Source organism: Arvicanthis niloticus, chromosome 26 (genome assembly GCF_011762505.2).
Source record: "Arvicanthis niloticus isolate mArvNil1 chromosome 26, mArvNil1.pat.X, whole genome shotgun sequence".
Lineage (NCBI taxonomy): Eukaryota > Metazoa > Chordata > Mammalia > Rodentia > Muridae > Arvicanthis > Arvicanthis niloticus.
Window position 1 is genome coordinate 23357543 of NC_133434.1, and position 15856 is coordinate 23373398.

A 15856-nucleotide genomic window follows, 5' to 3' on the forward strand; every position below is an offset into this window, starting at 1 on the left:
TACCGGCCTTGGAGAGCGGTGAGTCTTTGCTTGCTTGCTTCACTGTGACCCCTGAGACTTCACTAGGGATGCCTAGCAGGCAGAGGCCCATGTGTGGACATTCTCAGTAGAGTCTCATCTGCATGTTGTAAAGCAAACCCAGTTTTGAATATTCCAAAAAGACATCTGGCTATTTAGGAAAACTCTTTAACAGGGAAGGGAAAAGTTGTCTTGTAAAAAGAAGTCTTTACCCAGAATTAACCCTTCATGGCCTGTTTTCTAGATTTGGGAAAGTTATTGAGTGTTTTCAAAGGATATGTGTCTCTACAATGTCTGATATTGGGTTTATATCAATACGGAGATTCTTTTTACATTCTATAAATTCAGATTATGTCATGGGCCTCTCAGTGTTCTTACTCTTTTGTTACGAATGAGACCATCTACTATGCTAGGAATGCTTAAGGTGTCTGCCATTTCACACAACCTGTGAAAGACAAAGTCTCACCCTAGAAAGCTTACATCATGCTACAGTTCAATGTGACTCAAGAGACAGTGGTATTTAACTGTAAATGATTTAGGTAAATTAAAGACATACATTTTCAAGCCCAAATCTCAGTACACTTTTCTACATCTTCTCTTCTGGTCTGTAAATTCATGAATTTTGTGTTGAAACTAAATAATATAAACCAGGGTGGTATGATTCAACCCTAAGGAATAGTGGGGGGTGGGGGGAATACTCTACCCTGTAGGTTACAGGATCTTGACCTCTCAGGATGACTGAACAGTTTTGCTGCATGTGGCTCCACTCAAGACTTCTGTGTAATAGTTGCCAATCTTAAAAGATTACACTGATTAGGACTGGAAAACCAAAGAGCGTCTAAGATTTTTAGACTCTTCCCTTGATAGAAAATACTTTCTGAACTCAAGCGTATTTCATAGAGTCAAAAGTAATATATAACACATGTTTAATTGGGGATTTCTATCTAGCTTAGGAAGAAAAAACCACACAGGCACCTGCACATCCATCAAAAAGTTCAGGGGTGGATAATAACAATTATTATATTTATTATTTTACTTGTAAAACAGTAAGATTCAGGCTGTGTTAAGCTCTGTATATCAGCATTTATCCTTACTACAATCCTACAAAACTATTGTTACCAGAATAACATTTGTTTATTTATTCATTTACTCATTTTTATTCAACAAAGGAGTCTCAAGGCCTGGTGATACAACTCATAGTACTTGCCTGGCATGTTCATAGTCTTGGATTTGCTCTACAACACTGTATAAAACTGAATGTAGTATTGTTTGCCTATAATCCTAGTGCTTAGGTGGTGGTGGCCGAATGATCAGAAGTTCAAGGCCACTCCAGCCACATAAAGACTATAATACTAGCTATAGAAGAAACTGTCTCAAAAATAAATAAAATATTTGCTAGAGGGTCAAGAACTTCCCAAGGTAACCTAAAGAATTAACTAACCTGGGTCCATAGGGCTTACAGAGACTGAACCACCAACCAGGGAGCATGTATGAGACTGACCTAGGCCCTTTGCATAGTTTTGCAGCTTGATCCTCATGTGGGACTCCTAATAGCAGGAACAGAAGCCTTCTCTTACTCTTTTGCCTACTTTTGAAACCTTTCCCCCTACTGGGCTGCCTCTTTTAGACTCAATAGGAGAAGATTCACCTAGTCTTACTTCAACTTGATATGCTAAGGCTGGTTGATACCCATTGGAAGCTTCCCCCCCCCTCCTTTTTCTGAAGAGAACGAGAGGGGAAATGGATGAGGAGAAAAGGAGGTGGGGAGAAGGACTGGGCAGAGAAGAGGAAAGGGAACAGTGATTCGGATGTAAAGTAAATTAATAAATGAATTAATAAAAAGAAAAAAGATAATGCATATGTAAAGGATAATGCATATGTAAATGCATATATTTGAATGATGTATTTGAGGACACTTATGTTCAGAATTATTTTTGTAACTATTTTTATGTTATGGGTATCATTATTTTGTCTGCATGTATGTCTGTACACCACCTGAATCCCTGGTGCCTTTGGAAGTCAGAAGAAAGGGCATCAGATTCCATGGAACTAGAGTTACAGTTACATAAATGGTTTTGAGCTGCCATGTGGGTGCTGGAAATTGAACCCAGGTCCTCTGGAAGAGCAGCAGTGCTCTTTACGACTGAGCCATTTTTGTAGTCCCCTCGGAATAGTTTTTAATACTCTTCATCCTTCTGTGTTACGTCTTCTTCATTCTTTTTATCTCCCCACCTTCTGTATATATTTATCTCTATTTCTACTTTTACAGTACCTGTGTTTCTAACTAGTCCTCGTTGAGCTAAATAGAAAACACTAGAGAAGACAGGAGATTGAAGTGTTTGAACTAGAAGAAGGGACATAGAAGGTCCTTTTTGATTGGACCCCCTTTTCTGCAACATTCCACAGACCTTCACAGACACTCGTGTACTAGGAGTCTAGTCTGGAAGCCAATGAATTGCATTAGGTCACTTAGATAGGTCATTATGGACCATCACTCTATATGCATGACAAAAGCCTCCTAGGTGTCCCATGAAGTCACCAGAGAATGTGCAGATGATTCTGTCATTTCATCTATTCTTATCTCTTTTGTTCTTCATTCTGAAAATGTATGTCTGTGTAGCATCATGTTACTGTTGAATCAACTACTCATCCAGTCAGTAATAAATTAACCAATTGCTAAACAAGGCACAGAGTGAAGTTCTTGATTTTGTCTAGTCAATTTAGGTCTCAATTGACTCAGTTTTTCAGTCTGCAAATTGAAAATAGGAATGATAATAGTATTTTTCTCCTAGGACTATTTTAAGTACCAAACACACAGCAAGCATTTTAAAAACAATAGTTATTATATTATAAAGAAAATCATAAACATTAGTGTTTTATTCTGGGTAATGAAAATGTTATATCATTTTAGATAACAAAATACAAAAAAAAGATTCATTTTGAGTTTTAGTATCTTTTGTGTAAAGATGACTAGAGGTGAGAGGACTGAAAATAATATAGATTATTTTATAATAGCACTGATGATGATGATGATGATGATGATGATGATGATGATATGAACACACAACCATGGACCTGAGATATAAACCTTAGGGATGAAATGTAGGGAATGCACATTCAACTCATCATCTCCATACTGTGAGCACTTCTCTAAGCACATATTAGGTTATCACTTAGTAGTCTTCAAACTGGAGGAAATACATTCTGAAGAGTGCATTTTTAAAATACCCAGGAGGATACGGTGTATACGTACTTTTAAAGAAAGTATTTCTAGTCCTCTACCCCTGTGTAACCTTTTCTCCCCAACTGTATCTATTTGGGGTTAAATTTTATATTGTGTTGCCTGTCTCTCACTTCTTCTATTTCACAAAAGGTGGACTTGTCTTATCAACCATCAAGCTTAACTCTTACTAGCAATTCAGAGTAGAAAATCTTTTGTGGAGACACAATAACAGGAGCACAAAAACAGAAGACTAAAACAAAACAAACAAAAACAAAGAACCAACCTAACAACAATACAATTTGTAACAAGTACTTGAAGGAACTGTACTTTCTATCATGTAGGAGACACACTCATTTCAAGGCTCTCTGTCTTATCTGTCTATCCATTGATTTATTTTGAAATTGAAAGGTGGTTTGTCATTGAGATGAATGTATTATGGTTCACTTAAATGGGAAAGTGAACCTATTCTTTTCTTGAAAAAAGCAGCCCTAGTTAGACTGCTTCAATTGATAATATGAAATGGATTTTTCTGACAGTACTGGAGACATTCTACAAGGTGAATGAGTTTCACATATTGCTCCAACTGGTAAAATAGGTACCGTATAGGATATGGAATTTGTTAGAAACCATCTTTTGCAACTACTACATTTATGTGTAAGGGATTTACATGGCAACTTAAAATATGCAAAGAGGTCTACTATATTCCATACTTTGTTCAGACAGCATACAGGGAAAATACACTTTGTAGATTACTTTTGAAGAATCTGCCTCTTGGTTACTCCACCTAAAAGGCCTCAGAAATGAATGAGATTCCTCAGGAGTGTCAAACAAAGAGCTTACTGGGTGGAAATTTGAACCAAGTGGTTTCTGTAACTTAAAAATGCACAAAAAACATGACTTCAGGTCAAAGTCAAATAATTCAAAATGTATTTCCTTCCTGTTCTACATGAGCATTTGTGTACAATTGTATGCATGTACAGGTGGGTGCAGGTGTGTGTGTGTGTACATTCATATGTGTGTACATTCATATGAGTGTACATTCATGTGTGTGTATTCATATATGTGTGTATATCCATATGCATATGTGTATATGGAACAGAGAGAGAGGAGATGATGCCCAGGTCAGAGGTCAACCTCAGTTTATGTTTCTCAGGAACTGTCAAGGTTTCTCAATGGGACCCAGGGGGTTGTCAATCAGGGTAGACTATCTGGCCACTGAGTCCCAGGAATGAACTAAATCTCTGCCTAATCAATGATAGGATTACAAGTACACACCACCATACCCAAATTTGTGTGTGCTCCTCAAGCTTGTGTGGCAGGTACCTTACCAACCAAGCTGTCTTCCCAGCCTCCTGTTTCATCTCTTTATACCTCAAAAGTTCTCTCATAAAGTCTCAGAACCAATCATATTGCATTATCCTTAGAAGTTTTTACATTCAACAAATACCTACTATGTAGCCACTGTGTGCCACAAAAATTATACTATAAGAGACCATAGGGAAATCTCTAAACTCAAGTATTTATGTCCTATTCACATACATGCTTATAATCTGCTTATCTGTCCAAATGCAAAGAATTTCTTCATTCTCTAAGTTTTCAATTAGATTTTCTATAAAGCATCACTTATATCAAAGACTAGAAATACATCACCTAAGCTAATGGAGGCAGATGAGTAAAACTGGATGGACTGACAGATGTCAAATAATTGATAAAATCTTTGTGACCAATAGTTTTTTTGATTATGAGGGTTCTGGATTATGATCAGAAACCCAGTAACATATGTTTCTTTCAAGTGCTGTGGATTGTGGACCTGCTATTCATGAAACAGAAAACTAGAATTTCACCATGCACAAAATGATATGCTTAGACCAAGAGTTATTGAAATTTAAAACCAGATAAAATTTTTTGGTTGTAAAGGCTGTCTTGTGCACTGTAGAATATTATAATAAGCAGACTTCTAAAGATGGTTCCCCAAGGTTAAAGCCAATAGGTATCCAGAAAAAAAAACCAATCTAAGTACTGCTGTGAGAAAATTCCTGTAGGTGTAATTAAAGGATTAAATATTTAACTGGAAGAAACAAATAATTCAGATAGGGAAAATCCAATGATATAGCTCTTGCAAAGAAGGGATTTATCCCTTACTAGCAACACAAGAGTAAGTCAGTGATTCGAAGCATGTAGATATTCAACATTTCACTTTTGGTTTACAAAATGTAGAGAGCCAGAAGCAAGCCCATATGGGATAGCTTAAGTGAGGGCAAAGCCTGTAGGCAACAGCCATAAAGCAGTGGGGACTTACTACATCTTCTGAAAAACTGAATTCTGCCAACAACCTGGAAAACATGAGATAGATTTTTCCCCAGAGTCTCCAGATAAAAGCCCCGCCTGGCTGACACCCGGATTCTGTGCTTTTATGCCATGAAATCCTAAGCAGAGAGCTCAATATAGATTGACTTCTGCCATGTTGTCAGACTCCTGATTGAGAGAACCAAGAAATAACAGTAGGTGCCGGTCTTGCTGTTAAGTCAGATAATTGCTTAGAGAGTAGGAGGAAACTGATGCAGACATTTGCTTCACTGATCTACCCACTAGATTTCCCTTCTCTGGTGTGACAGCCTAAGATATGTCTAGCCATTGCCAAATGTTAATGGAAGGGCCCATGAAATCACCCCTGTTTGAAAGCCACTAGTCTAGACGTACATTTTGACCCTGTAGAGTTGCTATAGTGGTCTGATGCAAGAAATTGATATCTCAAGCTCTACCCATATCTCATTAAAATTTTACTAAGTTGAGTTTAACTAAGATAGACTCTAATGTTGAAGTAGAAAGAGATATTCACAAAAAAATTTAAAAAAAAAAAACAACAATAAAAGGGGGAAAAGTCAAATCAAGAAGGTTTGGAGAACAAATAATTCTAACACAAATTATTTCCAACCATTAAAAAATGAAAGTTTATGCTAAGAAGGGGGAAAATGAGCTTCCGGGGTTTGAATGTAGCTTTAGACCTCGTACACTACCCCTTCCACCCCACTCTTTTTTAATATGGTGCTGGTGATTGAAGTCAGGAGCTGGTGATTGAAGTCAGGACCTGTGCATGAGCCCTTTAATACCAGGCTATAGTCTTATATCCTGTAAAATATTTTCTGGATTATGAAAAAGCACAGCAAAAGAGAAAGACTTGCTTTGAGTCACAGATATTGTGGCTGTTATATGATGAACTACTGACAAACACAGTGACATCATGTGACTTGCTTTAGCTTGTAAGCAGTCAAGAGAATTCCTTCTGCTGAGTTTTTTTTTTTGTATACAATAAATATCCATGTATTTAGAACCAAGAATTAAATACCAATGACCCCTTTGTTTTCAGTATCATCAAGTAGAGCTTGGATCACTGTACCTTCAAACAATTATGTAGAATTATTTTCTCAGCTATTGGATGAAAAGTTGACAGGCATGATGACTTTGGGGGTAACTTCTATCTCAAAGATAGGTCTTTGTTTTAAACTACAAATATAATATCTAATAATTTTAAGAATGCCTTTCAATTGGGACTATTTTAACAGGATATTTGGAGCATGTAATAATATTTGGTTCTTTTTCCATTCCTATAACCCTATCATCCACCTATAAAATTCTAGGCAGACTCCTGCATCTCTGGATTGAATGCAGTAAAGATAGAAAGGTAAGGTAGTCAAAAACCTTGATGAAGACTGGTTTTGTCTCATGAAGCATTTCTACTTCTATATCTGAAAGATGCTTAGCTTGAATCTGGATGGACATCTTTTTTATTGGCTAGTTAATATTCATTCATTTGCTCAGTTGTCACAAGCAGTGACTATTCCTTCAGTGTGTAGGAATCTGCTATTTTCTTTCACTTCTTGCTATTTAGTCCTATGAGAAAGCTCTAGGAATAAACATTCAGCAGCCATCTAAGAAATCTGTTTCTACCTGAGAGGAAGCAGGACAGGGCAGTCACACACTACCTTCATCTCATTCATTTCCTATAGGTCTTCACTTCCCTAGGTTTGAAAAATTCCCTGCAGCTTGGGAGACAATCTCCACAGCCTTTCCTAGTATATTAAGTGGAGATAATGGAAGAACATCCTCAGATCAAAGATCCTCTCTTCTCTCTCTTTGAGTCTTCACTGTTGGCCCGATACTCTAGAAGCCTGCATTTAGGTATATTCTCCACAATTCTGTCAGAACATATTAGTCAAATCTTATAATTCCTCTTTTAGTGATATCTCTTTTTTTTCTTGGAACAGATAATGTATTTTCTAAAGAATCCAAGTTGTGTTTTGTGCTAGAATCTATAAGGGGGTGTAAATCTTAAAAACAAGTAGTGTTTGATAAGATGCCTGCCTTAGGGAGGATGCCTCATATTATCTACAGAACTCTGCCATACTATTGCTGTGGACAGATATCTGAGTTTGGTGGGCACCACCAGAATTTCCAAATTCTTCCATTCAGGAACAATAAATTGAATGAGGACATACATATAATAGTAGAAGCAGAGTCTGGTGATGCACTTCTAGGCTGAAGACATGTTTCAGTTGGTAAAATGCTTGCCAGACAATCATGATCAGCTGAGTTTGATCTATAGCACCCATATTTAAAAAAAAACAACAAAACAAGACAAAAACAAACAAACAAACAAAACCCCGCCAGACATAATGGTATGGGCTGTAATTCTCAGTACCTGGGAGGTGGAGAGTACTAGGTTCCTAAGGTTCACTGACCAGCCCACCTAGCCTTCTTGGCAAGCTCTAGGCCAATGAGAGCCTTGTCTCAAAAGAAGCAGATGGACTGTCAATCACTTCTAGAAACAGCACTAGAGATTGACCTTGATCTTTGGCCTCTACAAGTACCCTCAAATATAGCTGCACATGTGTGTGTGTGCACACTTGCGCGCGCGCGCACACACACACACACACACACACACACACACAATTACAAGAAGAAAGTTAAAAAAAAAAAAAAGCATAGCCCTCCAAGGGGTAAAAGTGGACCAAAGCTAGGGAGAAAAGAGTAGAGAGTTCAATGTTCCCCTCACACACAGACAGTGCATTGGGACCTTTACATGTCCTTTATTTAGGGCATGCTTTGTGTGTGTGTGTGTGTGTGTGTGTGTGTGTGTGTGTGTGTGTGTGTGTGTGTGAATGTGTGCATGTCTGAGTGCATATGCACATGCTTTGTTACAGGCCAGCCTCCATGGATACTCTTCCTCCAGCTAAAATGTTTTTTCTTTCATGTGGTGATTTTTTTCTTTTACTTCCACACTACTCTCCTACTGAACTGTAATGATGAATGGAGAACTATTTCAGAGGTTCCGATGTTTAGGGCAATCTGGAAGTCCAAAGCTCACATTTGCATCAAATGTTTCCATGTCAGGCTTCAGGGCTGTGCTCTTTAAGAAAAAAATACATTTTTTTTTTACCTTTAACTTAAAACCCACTCCAGGGTTGAAAATGAAGTATTTGCAGCTTGTCCCCTCTCATAGTCTCATACAGAGAGTGGACACAGGTAGTCCAGCTGATACAGACAGTAGACACAGATAGTCCAGCTGATTTTGCCCTCCTCTATCGGGAAAATGTTCTTTGTGAATACCATTGGAGCTCTTCTGGGAGTCACATTGAGCTGTTAGTTGGAGGTTAGCTGAAAACAAACTTAAGTCTGACAACAGTGTTGACCAATAGTCAATGCCAGTCTTCATAATTACCATTGTTACCATACTTAAGAACTGCCAGTATTGTTGCAAAACCTTCTACTTCATTTCCATTCCTCACCAATGGGAGCATTCATACTTGAGATAATCAGTGTGCCAGGAAGTACCATCATGTCTCTTGTCACAATTGAGCAAGGGTCTTTTTGTCATCTGATTGACGAGACTCAATAAGAATATTCTTAGGCTCTCCTCGGGTGTCTGTGTCTTAGTTTTTGTTCTCCTAATTCACGAGGCAAGAGTTTTGAAGGCAGTAGTGTATTTAGAGGTTGTACTGAATCCCACTCCTAGAGTGGGAAAGTGGCATAGAAAGGATGAAATAGCCATGAAAAAAAAAATATTACTAAGCCACCTACCAATGTTTTTTTTTTAAATAGTGTTGAATGCATATCTCAGGATCACTCTAGTTTGGAATTAAGGAAGTTGTGGCATTTATAGGTAAGGAAAACACTTTAGACTCTCATCTCTTGAATTGAAGTTTATGACTGGCTGCTCCAATTCCTTAGCATTTCTAACCACTTCCCCAGTAAGTCTCCTCCCATTTTAAAAATCCTTAGGAACAGAAATATTCTTAATTATAAATCAGTAGGATTGCAATGAAATGAAAGGTTCTGAGGTGAAGTAATTACAACTGCCATAAGCACTTCAATGTGGCCCACATACGTGACAAGAAAGAAACTCTTGCATCTTTGCCTGAATGACCTTGGAGAATGCAGACTAATTTGATTGTACTAGCATCCTATGTTGTTGTCACCAAAGCAATCTGCCATTTGTCCTCTAGATTTTCCACATAAGAATTAGACAGAACACAATTCCCCACCAATAGCTGAAGCAATGACTACATCAGGTTCTCCAAATCCATCTCCATTAGATCTCAAGTAAAGCAGTGGGTGGAGATAAAAACACAACTAAATCCTAGAACATCTTTCTCCAGTTTTTGTACCTCTTGCCATTATGGCCTCCTTTTCTATCTCTGATGTAGTTGAGACACCAAAATCATAAAAGTAGCTGTTGAACTTTCCGTTATATTTTAGCATGTGGAAGCAAGAGGACTAGTCTCCCGTGCTCCTTGGTATCTAGTGTCTTTCAGTTCCATACTTTAGTAGAAATGAAGACAACAAAAACTCTAGTTAATATCCTCTTATAGTATCAATTAAAACCACCTTGATCAACACTTCTCTGGGAGCAGCACCTTCAAAGCTAAGAGAATATGGGAAAATTTTCCTCAAAGGGAAACACTGAAGGAGGCAATCACTGGAAACATATTAAAGGACACCAAGCACTCTTCGGCTTTTGCAACAGCTCTACAATCTTAAGTTTTCTTATTCCAAATGTGGAGGAAATGGGCTTGGAGATTTTCCCAGTGCATATACTGGTAATAATTAGATGAATCTAGACAAATCTTTGTCTGCCTAGCTCCAAACCCAGGACACTCCAGTAGACCAAATATAGGAATTCCAAACATCAAATGCTACTGGGTATTGGAGAGATAGATTAAATGTGTGATGTATATTGAAAACAGCTAACTGCAGTGAGTGTATCCCAGTCATAATCACACAAACAAAAAAAGATAAAAACTCTGGCTATGAGGTGAGTTAGGCTAATATTTCCCTGTTTTGCTGATTTAGATTGGTATGGTGGGTCTGAAACAAGAAAATTCATACGTAGACTCTAGCTCAGCTACTGCTAATGCTGAAAACTTGGATGAATCATGTAATCTCTTTGAGCCTTGGTTCTAGTTATAAAGTTGTTTCTAACTATGAGAGGATAGTATCAGTGCCGGTCAAGAAGAGTCAGCCTTGGCCTGGCTTTGATGCTAAAGGGGCAGAAGATGCTATGTGGAACAGGAGAGTCCACAGAATGCTCAGAGCTGAAGGGGGAGTATAATAGGAAACATGGGTTATATTTTTCTAATATTAGTTGATACCAATTACTGGAAAGAATTTCTCTCAAGTAGATTTATAATCATAATTTGTAGAGAAAATAAACCAAAAACTAAAAAGGATATATATTCTAATTAACACTCTAAGTCATTGTTTGGGGATCACAGACTACACTATGTCGAGATTGTGTCAATTTATAAGCATCTTTATAGTGTAATACTTTTATCCTTGGGAATTTGATCAGAAAATCTGAAGAGACTGAATTTGCGTTTTTTTTTTTTTTTCAACAAGAGAATGAAGCAAACTCAGAATTACTAGGATATCATCCTTCACACGAACACATCTTGCTCTCAGATTTACACTTCTCAACAAAGGCATTGAAACTTAATGTGCTGCTAATTCATTATTTAAATCAGGTATTATGCCAACAGGGCTGAATTGTTTCTCATAGCATTAACACAATTCAAAATTGTCTGCACATCTGTCATTCTTTATTAACAACAAAAAGTTACCATTAGATTTACCACATCTAGAAATTAACTCATTAGAAGCAAAACCAACCAACGAGGACTGAATGTCCTTCCCAGCCTCCCTGCAAGGCAACACTTTACAATAAAAGGCTGGTTGCCATCTTCAGCTTCAGCAGTAAGAGAGGGGAAAAAAAAGGGAAAGGGGTAAGCTTTGAGGGGGTGGGAGGTGGTAGATGGGTGAAGAGGAGAGATGCTATGGATCTGTGTGGATTTGAGAAGTATTGCTCCTGCATTAGGGGTTTTATCCCAGCCAATAGCTCGGTGGAAAGGCAGTTGGATGATGAGGGCACTGACTGCATCAGTGAATTAATCCATTAATGGATTCATAGTAGAGTTAGGTGACTCATAGCTGATCCACAGTTTGTTAGGTGATAGCCCCAACTGGAGGAAATCATCACTGAAGACTTTTCACTGAAGGTTGTACTGTGTCCTGGGAGTCTAGCTATGATTATTGTCATGGAGAAGAGTGGCAGAAGAGTGAATGAATTCACCCTTTAGACCAAGTCAGAGCAATCAGATATTTGGGGGGTAGGGTACATTTGGAAGAGTTTCTTTGTATACAGATTCCTGGCCATGCAAAAGACAGACCAAACTGGCCAGTTTGGAGTTCTTGAATGGTACTGTGAGTCACTAAGTACAATCTCTGAGAAGTTATGCAAACTCTGAAATGTAAGTGTAGCTCATACAAATAAAGGCAACCCATGTTGACCAAAGTTCAGTCTGGCCATAGGGTGACTGGAACTATTTGGTGTCAGGTGATAGAAAATAAACAAGCAAGATTCCCAAACACTTCCTAACAAAGAAAATAGAATAGTGGTAGTTCCAAAGCGGTTTGTGGAAGACATTGACTAAAACTTGCTCTCACAAGAAGCCTTCTACAAGAATCTTCCCTTTCCAATCAGGGGAATCAACTGTCTTAAAAAATTCCAGAGTATGGCTCGTGGTCAGTTGTATAACTTCCTTAGCAGGACTGAGTCTGAGAGGCCGATTTTAACTCAACGTAAGACCAAACTTCCAAATAAATAGTTCAGGATAAATAATTGAGTTGGGTGAGACTTGAGATTGAACTCTATTAACTCCTAGATCAAGGTTACATTCCCATGCTTGCAAACCCAAGTAGTGACCTTATAGGGCCTAAGAAAGTGTGGCATTAGAGACCTAAGCTTTGTCAAAAACTTAAAGCTTGAAGAACTGTCACACTATTTCACTCAGAACAGAAGCCTTATTTTGTTCTGATCAAGACGGCTTAGGTGCCTGAAAATGGCTTTTTGAAGGCTAGAAAGCAAATGAAGAATAAGGGTACCACTCGGAAGAGAAGATTCTGCATGTTCGCAGGTCATCAAGGAATTAGGTCCCCTGAGCTCAGTCCTCATTCTCTAACACAAAATAAGAGTCATGATCAACCCACCACTATCAGTGACAGCTACAGTTATGTTTTGAGTTTAAGTTACTTTGCTTAAGAGGTCTGGAAAATAATGCCTCTAACCTGTAAGCCCCACTTGCCCAAGGGCAAATAACTCCCTAGAATGCTGGCAACAATAGTTCATGTAAGATAACAAGCCATGTGTTTTCACTCCTGTAAAGCACATAATGTGCTCGATCACATGTGCATGGGAGGCACATAGGCAAGAAGTATGCATGTATTTGGGAGTACCTAATTACAAAGGGATATATGAATCTGATCAAATTTACACTGCTTGAGCATGACATCTCCCAGGCATTGTTCAGGAAGTCAGGATATATTTTGCCCTGGATTGGACAAAGGTAGGAAGCATGTAGTCTACAGGTTTTATTTTTATAAGCACTGGACTAACATAATTCAGGGTCGTTTTTCTGCTATTCCCAAGTATTGACTTGTCCAGTATCTATCATCTTGCCTGGTAGTTAATAAAGCTTGCTTAAAATTTGACCCAAAAAATGAGGTAGTGGTCTCATTCTTGCCTAGAGGAATTGACATCCTGTCTTCAGTTTTAAAACCTATAATGGTAGAAGCATAGAATATAAATCACAAGGATAGGGTGTGGAGTCAGGGGTGTAGCATGCAAGAATGAGCAGATACCACAGTGAAGAATGAAGCATGCTGGACCTAGGACCAGTTTCCTAGACATTGGCATCCAGGGTAGATCTTCATGGACCACCCCATCTGTATTTGGCAGCCCACCAGCACCAGAGAGAAGGACACTGCTAAAAGTCATTCCCACTAAATAGTTGCAAAGGCACGTGTGAATCTGATCACATTCATGCTGCTTGACCATACCATCTCTCAGGCATTGCTGGGTACCAATGCACAAAAGCCTAATACAACCTCGATTAAGAGTTTCAGCATTAAGCAGCAAGTCGGCATGCCCTGTCATTCATGGTCTCTACGTCCCTTTAGATTTAACCTGACACCTTGGCACACATGCAGTGTAGTCTTCCAAAACAGGGTGCTGCAGACAAATCGCAAGCTTGGGATCTGACAGGTCTGGGTCTAAAATCTGTCTCTGCTGCCAAGTGTGCAGCTATGGTTATGTATGTTTCTAACTCTGACAGACAACCTCTGATGTCCGTCTGTAAAATAAAACCATTGTAACACCCTGGAAAATTTGAGAGCTGGGTTGAGAAAGGAGGCAAAGATCAAACTGAAGAAGCTTCCAGGAAGAGATCAGGATGTGCTTATTCTCTACTTCTACCTCCTTCCCTGTGTCTCCTTAGACTGCACTGTGCCCTTCAAGAAGCCAGATGCTCTCTCCACTAGGGTGTGACACTTTTAAAAATAGCATACATCTTCAGTGATGGCTATGTGATCTATATAAAATAAGACACCTTCTGCCAAGTAAATAAATAGAGGAACGCATGTGCTCCTTCTATTCCAATTTAATCTGTCTGAGAGCCTGCAAGTCTCTGTGAGGTAAGTACTGTTTCCACTCTGCCCTTGGTGCAGCATTTCTATTGAATTTGTCTCAGTTCCTCCTGCTGATGTCATGCTGATGGCTCCCTAATAGTCTGAAAGTTGTGGAGGACAAAGATTAGTGCAATTGAACAACCACTAAATTCTTATTTACTTAGGATGTTCAAGGTAACTTACTGTTCTGTCTAATAAGGAACGAGCACAGATTACCTATATTCAGAGAATCAAGTTCATCAAAACACACTGCCAGTGTGGGATACAATGAGATGTGAGGTGAGGTGACATGGGAGCTGCCTTGGAAACTGGCAGGGACCTGTACAGGGACACCACCAGTGTCAGTGCCTGTCCCTGAGCAGAGCTGTGCTCTCATATGCCCTGGCAATGGGTTCTTTCATGTTTATTTTGTTTATTTCCTCTTTCACTAAGATTTAGAAAGATAAAACATTTGTTCTGGCTTTTCCTCTAGGATATCTTACACATGAGCAGTGCTCAGCAGGTTACACATGAATGTGTCCATCCAAGTCAGACTTCCAGTCCTCCGATGCCACACGGGTAGACCAGCTATTCTGGAGCCCAAGTGCTGCCTTGATATTCTGATATCGTACTGTTTTTATTCTGTTATTTTAAGGCAAATGGGTATACACTGCCAAATGTTTAGAAAATGCACCCAAGAGGAAAGGAGCAATGCCTACTGGTAACACTTTGAGAGGTTGTTCTGGGCATAAAGAAAAAACATACTACAAAAATAGACTCATGTTCTCTAAAGTCCAGTGAGAGCTACTGTTTGAACTTTGGACAGATCATCTTTTTATGTTAATGTTTTCCTTCCACATAAATTTGAGTGGCTGCAAAGAGGTCAATGTATCAGACACCCTACTTCATTCTGAAATTAAGTAACACTCTTAAGGGGGTGCATTTTATAGCTAAATGCTCACTTTCCTCCAAGTATGTTTCTGTGGGATTAACATTAAGAATTAATTGAAGGACCAAGGGAATTTAAAAAAAAAAAAAAAAGCTTAGGTACTGACGTACTGTCCTCAAAAGATTGAAACCAAAATATACTGCTATTTATGGGTTTGTTCCCAGGAAGACTGCTAAATCCCTGGCTTCTGGGGCTGTATCCTAGTCATCTGTATATCCAGCACCTGCTTTGTTAAGTCACTAAGCAGATAAACAGCCTGAGAAGCATTTGATTGCTTAAGTGCATGCAAGTTTAATGCAAGTTAGCAATATCTTCCCAAGGTTTTGAGTTATCTGCCAAAAGACTTTTGGGTTAATGTGTTCTCCGACATTCTGTGACTTCACAGCTCTCTCCTGAAAATCAATGGCCAAAGTGTTCTAGGGGTATTGACTCTATATGCTTTACAATGGACGGTCACACTGATGAAATGTACAGGCCTGTCACATATAATTAGGATGGTATGGAAATATGTGAAGGTATGCCCAGTGTTCCATGAGAATTGGGTTGGATGGTGCAATGAGAAGTTCCTGAGTGACGATTCTTGACTAACCAGAAATCTGTTTTCTATCCGGAAGAAAAGTCTCTTTATACTCATGGGATTTTCTCTCTTATTGGTATCAGAAAATAGC